We start from the raw sequence: 9,512 nt of genomic DNA, 5'->3' as shown, positions 1-9,512 counted from the left end.
AAAGGTTTTCTATCGAATGGCGTTTAGGAGAGTGGTGCGCCCAAAAGAATAAAGCAAATCAGGGCGAACAGACTTTGGAGTCTGTTTGATCTAAATGACAATCCCAGCATGTGGTGAGATATGAAAGAACTGGAGATCAGATTTGGCTTTAAACTCCACTCAATAACATTACTGAACCTAACCCTAACCCTTTTTTTTACTCCACATTATCTATTATTTGCCATGTGTTATGTACCCTTTAACAAGCACAAGCTATTTTTTTAGGCCCGTCAATATTGTTCCTGGTCTCTGCTGGGCAGCAGATGCCAAGCTGGCTGGAGGTGGAGGAAGCCCATGGTGACATAACTCCTCCGGCCCTGCAGGGGGCTTTGCAGAATCAGACATATTTTCACCAGTTTGCGGCTTTTCAACTATACTTCGCTATTTTTGGAAGTGGTTTCCACACACACACAAAAAATCATCAACTTAGCGTTTTTGACTTAATGTATAGCTAGCAGACATACTGTATACAGTCGGATCTTAAGAAATGCAATGAAGCAGGTTATGACGGTACAGCACTTCAGGAGCCATCACTTATTAAATGAGACTCTGAATGGGGTCTGTTACATCAATATGACTGCTTACTAGATAAGTATGACATATGCTACAACTTAACCCCCTCTGCAGAGGTCTTAAAGGTGTAAATACATTCTATGTAGCGGCTACTAGGATCGTTGGGATGGCTTGTTCATACTGTACTTCCAGGAAGAGTAAGATGAAAAGAAAAGGATTTGGCAATGGCTGCCAATTCATAATATGTAATTTACTAATATTAATAATATACTTTGAAAAGGTACTTTGTGTTGCCACTAAAACCTACAACATAATAAAGGGTAACATTTTCAGACCAGAAAACAAATTCTCGTTTAATATATTGAGGGTCAGATTAACAGGGCATGCAAAGTAGCCCAGACGCCCCGACAACCTCCTCCAGTCTCCATGGGTGGTTTCCATGCCAGATGCCCAAACCACCTTGAATGACTCCTGTCTGACACCAGGGTCTGCTTCTGTCACCCACTGATGATGTCAGAAGGGAGACTTTGGCTAAGATAAGAGTCATGTTCACGTCTTCGCCTTAAGGGATGCTGGGAGGTGCATTTAGGACAGCCAAGCACTTCCCAGGACACAAAGGCTATTATGGTTTCCTCCAAATGTTGTTGAGTTTAAAGTCACACCAGGCAACATGCAGAAGCCTCACTTTGGCGGTTACAAATGTTGAGTGTTTTCCAGCTATAAAGCTAGTCTGGCTCTACGGATGTACATAGCTGAGATGAAGCCTCATCATATCCTTGTTTCCACTATTCCAGAATAGATGGGTGGTGTAGCCAGACAGAGCACTGTAAAGATAGTACGGGTGTTGAAATTAATCATTGCATCGCGATGCGGACCTGGATGATTCTGCATCGAAGTGACAGACCATAATCGATTACTGCCTACTGATGTTATTTTCTGGTCGCTGCTTTTTTTGTTTATGCCTTTTGTCTGTTGTGTTCAGACTCTGCTACATTCAGGAAGTGGCTTTCGTAAGAGCAGATACAATAAAAAGGGAAGTTCATATATATATCTGAATTTGTTGCTGAAAACCATGTGTACCAATCTCTACTAATATTGAGGAGGCGACACATCGTGACACGTTGTCATGTCTAGTCGATCCGCTGACAGGATAATCAAATCGTGACACCTGTGGACATTAACACCCCTAGGAGATCGGTCTAGCAATGTAAGACTAGCTACGAACTAATTCATTACAAACATTGTTTGGGTGCAGCTTCATCCCGTTCTGATTTTTACATTGTCAGCGGAAAACTTCCAGGTAAGTTTGACACTGCATTTTTTTGTATTAGTAAAGAATTTGATTTCCCATCTGATGTTATAATGACATACATTAACGCACATATTTACCATCTCCCTACATGCAGATATTCTTTGTATTTTATACTGTGAAATTGACCACATCCTCCGGTCAATATTTTGCACATTCCTGCAAAAAAACTGTACAGCTCTTCTACTTTAAAACAGGTAATTTTACATATTTATTGTATTTCTTATTTTTCTATTGTAAGTCTTTCTAGTTTATGTCTTTTTTTGCACTGAATCAAAGACAAATTCCTTGTAAGTGCCAATCTACTCTGCTGTAAAACTGTTTGATTCTGAATTATAGAAAAGAAGTATAATAAATATAAACATACATGCATTAGAGGTTAAGGAAATACACTCAAAGAATGAGAAAGTCATTAATTCATCTGTTTATATTACTGATGCCTTTTATACTCAACTGTATTTTATCCAGTTGTTTCAGTGGGATAGTGTTAGTCTGGAGCCTTGACATGTCTTTATTCAAGCATTTCAGTTGTAGAAGACGCCCACAGGGCAGATTCCAGACCCTAAATTTGAGCTGCAGAGGTAGATCACATTACAGCTTTCATCAGACACGTCTTCAAAAGACACAGGCAGTGTCTGGCCACCACTAAATCGCCCCAAAAGTCAACTCTGAACCGCGGCTCTTTAATAAATTCGGTCTGCGACTTGGACACCCTTCAGTGTCTGATTCTTATCTGCGAACAAAGCCTGTTATCACGTCCCAAGTCAAGGATCAGTGACATTTCTCAACAAAGCCCACAACAAATCACCTTTAAAACTCTGTTAACATATATCCCCTGTTCTTCCATGTGCCTATTGTGGAATCTATATTAAAACACTGTTAGAAAAGGACACATTTGTTTGATCCTTAACCAATTCAAATTCCGCACATCTTACTTAAGACTGCCAGGCATTTGTTTAAAACTCCTCCAACAGGTCGACCCTATCTATGCCTTCTGCTAGCTGGAGTCTGAGAAAATGCATACACACTCAAAAAATACAATGTTCTCATTCTTTTTTAAAAGATAAATCTCAATAAATGATGTCTTGCCCACACCTCAGTAAATCTGTCACATGTTTGAACACCGAGGACAGTAATAACTTAGGCTGGGTATCGAGAAAATTGTGATGGGTATTTCCCCCCCCACACACACACAATTTTCTAACCAAAATACAGTCCAACCAACTGAATGTAATCTTCAGATAAATCTATGTTAACAAGATTTTAAGTCCTACTTGAAACCGACAGACTGGAGATATTCTAGACAAATTCCAATGTCCAATCAACAGTTGCTCCTGGTTTTCCTTCACCAGCCTATTTTCTGCCTCTCTTGGTTCTCCTGAGGGACGCTTAAACAAAGACATGAGCCCTCTGGGGAATCTGCAAAACAAATGCCCCGCAACCACAAACTGAACAACAGTAAAAGACTAAAATAATTAGGCCTGCACTATGAATCAGCTGAGGGGGAGAATCCCACACAAAGCATGAAATGCAAGTAAAGTCTGGCCCACTACCATTGCACTGATGGTTAAGCCTCAGGGGTTGGGATAACATTTACAGACACAAGACTCTGTAATCCTGCTCTGAGCATGATATCATACACAGACATCCAGTCCACTCCTTTCACTCAAAGTTTATTTTAAAAAGCACATAATGATGAGGGATTTAACTAAAGGTTCATGCAAGAAAATTACTAAGAAAACCTGACAATGTGAAAGGTTTCAGCCATAACCAGCCAGATTATGGACAGTTGATTCAAACCTAAAGCTGGTGGCATAGTAGATAGTAGTGAACAGACCAATCAGAAAAAACACTACCAGATGCATGCCATATCCATGCCATGGCACAGCCCATTAGCACAAGACGCAAACACCATGAAAGCTGCTCTGGTTAGCCCCGAGGTCGTCATGAATATTCATATGCACATGTACCCGCTGAACACAGAGATATGTTCATGCCATCAAAGTCGGGCTGGATCTAAGCAGACTTCATTATAATGTGACAACAGATGTGAATGCAAGCTGATGTGAAAACTGATTGGCGCCGTGCCAGGCAACATGAGATATTGTCTAATAATCTGATATGATAATAAATGCATTCCATAAAATGTAAGGTTTATTTTTAGTAGCCACGCCAGCAATGTTGCTCTAAGGATTACAATTTCGGTAATTTATGGGTTGGATTGCAATGAAATTTGGTGCAAATATTCATGGTCCCCAGATGATGTTTCTGATTGGCAGGTGATCTGCAGCCACAAAAGAAGGTATATTTTGTTGATTATGTACTGTAGCTTATCTGGCTGTCAAGAGGTCAGCTCAGAAACTAAACTTAAAATATTATCAATATCTATCAATCTATTTAGCATTATTGTCCACAAATCACATGACAAAAATTAACAATGTTTACATTTTTCATTGGATTTGTGGACAATAGAATAAGCACAGAATAGTGTGTTTTATCATTTAATGGTGGCTAATGATTTACAATAATGTAATATATCCCTAAGATCTTCATGTATGTTGGTTGATCATGTTAGACAAATTAAACAGCAAACTAATCATGTTTGAAGCTTCTGAATTATTCCATGATTATCCTACCCACACATTTCTTTGGCTCTGAAGTCAAACACCAGGATTGTGTCTCAGGTGTGTTTGGTTATAAACAATGTGAACTCCGAAAAATAAGTTAGTTTTGATGGCTGTCATACCAAACAACTTTCACCAACAGGTGTAACCTCTGGGCTCTCTGCTCATTAAATGTCAGTAAAATTACAGACATTACCAGCTGTATTTACTATTTTGTTATCTCCGTCATTGTGAACTTTGTAACCTAATCCTGGTGATGAGCTGGATGACACACCAAATGTATTTTTGCAGGCTCCTGTGACCTTCTGACACATTGGCTTGGCAGTTTGACAGAAACCTTAAAAGCAACAGAAAGCAGAGGACTCGGCATTCCTCAGGACAATGACGTGGTTTTAGGGGAAGCCTTGAGCGAATACTGAAGACGACAAGTTTTGGCATCTGCATTGTTACAGGAAGAAACATATCTCATATCTATTACAAGAGAACATACTTAAAGATGCTAGTGAAACCTCTAACCAATGACATAGTGCTGTGGTCACATTTCACACACGCCTAAACGCCTCAGGATGTAAAGTGGAATCAGTGCTTTCCACCCACCAGGGAATAAAGAGAGTTCATTATAGACCCATCTACACCAAGTTATAACTCAACAGCCTCCCTGATTAATGGGTAACTTTACTCTAAAGACGCTGTACTCCAGGCGGAGTTATTCTGGTAACGATGTTTTGTTGAAACATTTAACATAAATTAGGGCTGAAACAAGTAATTTGATTACTAAAAAAACAATTCTTTGCATGGAAGCTTGGTTTAATCCATATAGCTGTATACAGCCCACTGTGGACTCGCACAGAGCATTATTACTGCTACACAACACACTTGCGGGTTGTGTAGAAGGTGGTGCAGATGTCAAACCGGAGGAAGAGAGAATATAGCAAGGAGCTAAGAGAGGAGACTACAGAAAATGACAGAAAACGTTCCAACTTTAGGATCAATTCAAGTTGAAACAAAAACTTTGAATAGTGTGCATTGTAAAACAGAACTAGCTTACAACAGTAGCACGACGTCATGCTTTAGCATCTCAGGACAAAGCATACAGTCTATTATTATCCATCCAGTCCACAGTTTGAAAATTTTAATTTCTGTGTAATCCAGCTCTAGTGTGTGTGTGTGTGTGTGTGTGTATTTTTTGTTGTTGACGTTTTTACTTTATTTTATTTATTCACTTATTTCTAATTGTTGGTCCGATCAGATATTTCTTTATCTTACTATGTATGTCTGTGCTGACTGTCTGATAAATAAAAATTAAAAAAAGAAAAAGAAAAATCCAGCTCCACTTGGAGCTTGTCAAACATTTGACGATTTTAGTTTATCATAGATAAATGAGTATAAGTAACAAGAAATTGCTGTAGAAAATAAAGATATGTAGATATATCTGGGCAGCAAATAAAGGACTAGTTCAACATTTTGGGAAATGTTGAACTATTCCTTGATACCGCTCTAGTGTCTGTATGGAAAATATGAAGCTTCGTTAAACAAGATGGAACAGGTAATTAATGAGCTTTAGCGGGGCTGGCAGGCAGATTCTGTTACCTTTGGATAGAGCCAGGCTAGCACTCTCCCGTTTCCAGCTTTTTAAACTTTGCTAAGCAGTGGATGGCGGTGGCTTCATATTTTCCGTACAGACATGACGATGATATCAATCTTCTCATTTCCCTTTTAGTAACAAAGAAAATGAGCTTAATTCCATGGTAGCATGCTATTCCTTTAACAACCAAATACGGAGATTGTCATCAAATACACAATTTTTTTTTAGCCTCCAAAATCCAGTATGGTGATGTGGGCTGCATCAGCTTTGATAAATGCCAGGTAGAAGAAAATGACCTTTAGATCCAAAAATTAAGTGTTCTTAAATCAAATTGTTTTTGTTTGGCATCCGGATCTCTGGTCTTTGCTGGTTTGGACACGTTGGAAGTACAGTCTTCCAATTTCTAAGAAAAAAAGTCTTTTGCTGTGGGTGGTATGTAATGTAGTGCCAACTGTTTGTGCCAATGCTTGATCGACCGACAGAAAGCTAACATGATAAAGATTTGTATCAATGCTCACAAAGATCATAGCGGTTTAAAATTAAACAGACCAAGGATGGTGAGCACTATCGCTTCAGCAGCACATCCCATGAATTAAGTTAATCCACTCTTTGTTCACATACAACTCTTTCCAGTGTGCTCCTGCTCTTTTAATCAGAACTGTTGACAACAACAAGAGCAAAGCAAATATTCCCAGGCAGGCTCTGTCCACTGCCATAAAAAAGAAAAAAAGGGGGCATGAGAAGGGTGTGTGAGGAGACACAGGATGGGGGGGGAGACATGGTTCAGAAAAGGCGGGAAGGAGGCAAACACCATTGTGGTGTACAATTTCTCTGTAACATGAGCCCCAGCTTGTTGCCCCCACAGCAGAATGTGCCCTGTCCGATGGATTGGACGTCAGGTGTGTGCAGCTGCTGGTTAAGCTCTGTTTGCAGACCAAAGAGGGAGAGAAGTGGGAAGAGGAGGAAGGAAAGGCTTCTCAATGAAAGCGATAATGGAGGTTTTTTTGTCTCTCCCTCTGGCATTGATGGAACTGATGCCAAGACTTGGATTGTGGCCCAAGAAAGTGCCATGTGTCCCACAGATGGGCCTTCTAAATATGAAGGGACGTCATGTACAGATGGCCATTTTCGCCTGTACAGAATTTAGAGACAAAGGGCCAAATCTGCTCAAGACTGAAACATTATTAATGAATGTCTTATTTTAAAACGAAAACAGGACTGTCTTATTTTGCATACACAAACAGATCCCTAAATATATGCATAGTTTCACATATGCGTGCTTCTATCTGTGGTATATTTAGCCTAAATAATGGGTGATAAAAGATGTTCACTTGGTGCTATTGCTACCGATTTCTCTAATCCATTTGACTTCGATTTAATGTTGATTTGATATATTTTAGTTGCAAAACCAATTTTGCTTGGATATGAAACCGTTCCTACAATTGTACAAGGTTCCCTCTACTGGTGCATTATTAAAAGTATTTAGGAGTCAACCCAATAAAGCGCAACTCTACATACTCTAAAGTCAGTTAGTATTAAGTAACATTAAATTCAGATATGTCGAAGTGAGAGGTTATGGGACCCCTTTCAAAAGTTTTTCCCCTGCCAAAATGTAGCCTATATCATTTATCTTTATAGCATTCTTTAACCCCCTCCCCAACAGGCTAGCATGACATAGTCGGTACCAATGGATTCCTGGGTCTTCTAGTGTGCTATGATACAGACCAAACTACATATAAAACACTTATCTCATGATCACTTACCAGATTGCTTCTCTGTTTACATTTTTTACTGACTAAGTAAGATCTGAAAAGGTTTTTACTGAAAAAGTAAAACTGGGTTATGGAACACAACATCTAGGCAAATCCCATACACCCGTACTGATACATGTGAACTGTGGGAGAGTGTGTCATTCAACAAGGAAAACCCTTCTCTATCACTATGACGTTTAAGGGACATTGTAAGCCACCGGGACATCCTGGTTGTCTACTTTACAAGCTGCAAAGCATTCCTTTGAATATTTACAGACCAACCAGGGAAAAACATACCTCTACATTCATCATCTGCTTTCACAATAGTGTACACAAATAATCAATGCAGTGCATGCAGTGCAGCCAAATCCAATATTTAGGATTCAAAGAGCCTTTAAAAGAAACAATCCTCTCAGCACTCTCCGAGCATGACGAGAAAAAAACTGATGTGAAGCCCTGCAGCATTTTCAACACTTAAAAATAAATACAAAAAAAAATGTTTGTGCTGGAGACCTTGTTCATGTTGCTGTTGAAAGGCTAGCGCTCTAGGACAACTCCATGACGAGTTTACTTCACCACCTGAATGCACATGGATGTTCCTCCCGCCCATGAGTAATTTCCTACTTCCCTCTTCTTGATTGAGATTTGCTTAAAACCACTGTCTCCATCCCTCTAACACAGGTCCAACCTTCTCGGGGGCGGATTGCTCACGGTATGGATTTTTTTCACTTTGTTGAATGATGGGCTTTGTGTAGCATACCCGTCAAGGATGTTCTGCAGTTCTTCAGCACCAGAAAGGTAGTCAATATGGGAGAAATTCCCTCCCAGAAGGCCAGGGATCAAACTACAGAGACAGCTGTTTGATATAAAATCCCTCTCAAACATCAACCATCCACTCAGTGCAACTATACACTAGACATGCAAGACAAGACCCTTGAAACCCTTCAATTTAGGCTTAAGGGAAGATGTCAGCGCCGCTCCTGCCAGCTAAACAGCTACAGCTTTGATTTTCTACAACACGTCTTGGATCGTCAGAGCATCCACAGGCTTTAAACCAAAGACTGACACAACACAGAACAACTAGGCTTTTACGAAATAGGTAAATGCAAGTAGTTCTTTGCCAGCTTCTGTCATTCTGCAGCAGCTCAGCTGACAGGATGAGCACATTTAAAAAGATAAGCTTCCACTTTCTCAGAAATTAGTGTCTGCTTTGAATCCTGTCACTGTTTTATTATAAAATCAAAGATGTTGTGTTCAATCTACCCTGACTCCTAAAAATCCCACAATTCAACTATTAGCTTTTGTAGGCAATAAACTGTTACTTGATGACAGTTTTATTTTTTGCAATAAACTTTTTATTTATTTTTACATATTTTCTATTACTTTTTTATCAACAGAACAGAAGCATGTTTTGAGCAATATCCACTGGGCAACTACAGCATGAGGAATGTTTTAGAGTTGTGTTTTGTTATGGTTAGAGGAAGATGGTTAAGTGTTGAACAAGCAAACACTGACTTGCAGCCCAAGACATGAAGCATCGCCTTCTTCAGTATTTAACAAAAACACCATCTTTCCTTTTTCTTTTAATAGTCTAATAGCTTGACTAATCAATAAAAGTAATGAAAAGAGTTAATTCAAAAGGATGTACGATGTTTGATTACTCACCGTGCTGACCGTGCTGTGTGCTGACA

Source organism: Etheostoma spectabile, chromosome 13 (genome assembly GCF_008692095.1).
Source record: "Etheostoma spectabile isolate EspeVRDwgs_2016 chromosome 13, UIUC_Espe_1.0, whole genome shotgun sequence".
Classification (NCBI taxonomy): domain Eukaryota; kingdom Metazoa; phylum Chordata; class Actinopteri; order Perciformes; family Percidae; genus Etheostoma; species Etheostoma spectabile.
Note: the sequence above shows the minus strand (reverse complement) of the source record.